General features: G+C 40.5%; 1 protein-coding gene across 2 annotated transcripts in view; it reads left to right on the top strand.

Moving 5' to 3' along the window:
• Positions 1-402, top strand: part of LOC104622652 (myosin regulatory light chain 2, smooth muscle minor isoform-like) — a 4743-nt gene that overhangs the window by 1227 nt on the left and 3114 nt on the right. The gene's annotated exons all lie outside the window — the stretch shown is intronic.

Here is a 402-nt window from a genome sequence, read left to right on the forward strand (position 1 = left end):
CAGAGCTCAGTTTTACTGTATCAGACTTTCAAGGTTGTGCCTGTAATCTTGAGGTTAGTGTTTATGCTTTTATTTATTTATGCATGTAGACTAAGATTCCGCAGAAGTGTGTAGCAACCAGGGATGAATCCTTAGGGCAATTCCGTGGTGTTACAGAATATCAATGCTTTGACATGTTGTGAACATGCCTTACTAGTGCGTGCTGAAATTATGTAGCCTCTGTGCTAGAGATGTCATCGTACCTATAACTTTCCCCACAACTGTCCACCACAATATTTCAATCTGACCTGTGGATATGTGCTCTGAACCTTTCAAAGGATATTACTCCATTTCAAACGGCTATTTTCAGCCTGCGTATTTTTAGCACCTTTTGAGTTTTTCAAAGAGCATCCCCTTCCTGCT

The sequence above is a fragment of the Phaethon lepturus genome, unplaced genomic scaffold, assembly GCF_000687285.1.
Source record: "Phaethon lepturus isolate BGI_N335 unplaced genomic scaffold, ASM68728v1 scaffold12796, whole genome shotgun sequence".
NCBI lineage: Eukaryota > Metazoa > Chordata > Aves > Phaethontiformes > Phaethontidae > Phaethon > Phaethon lepturus.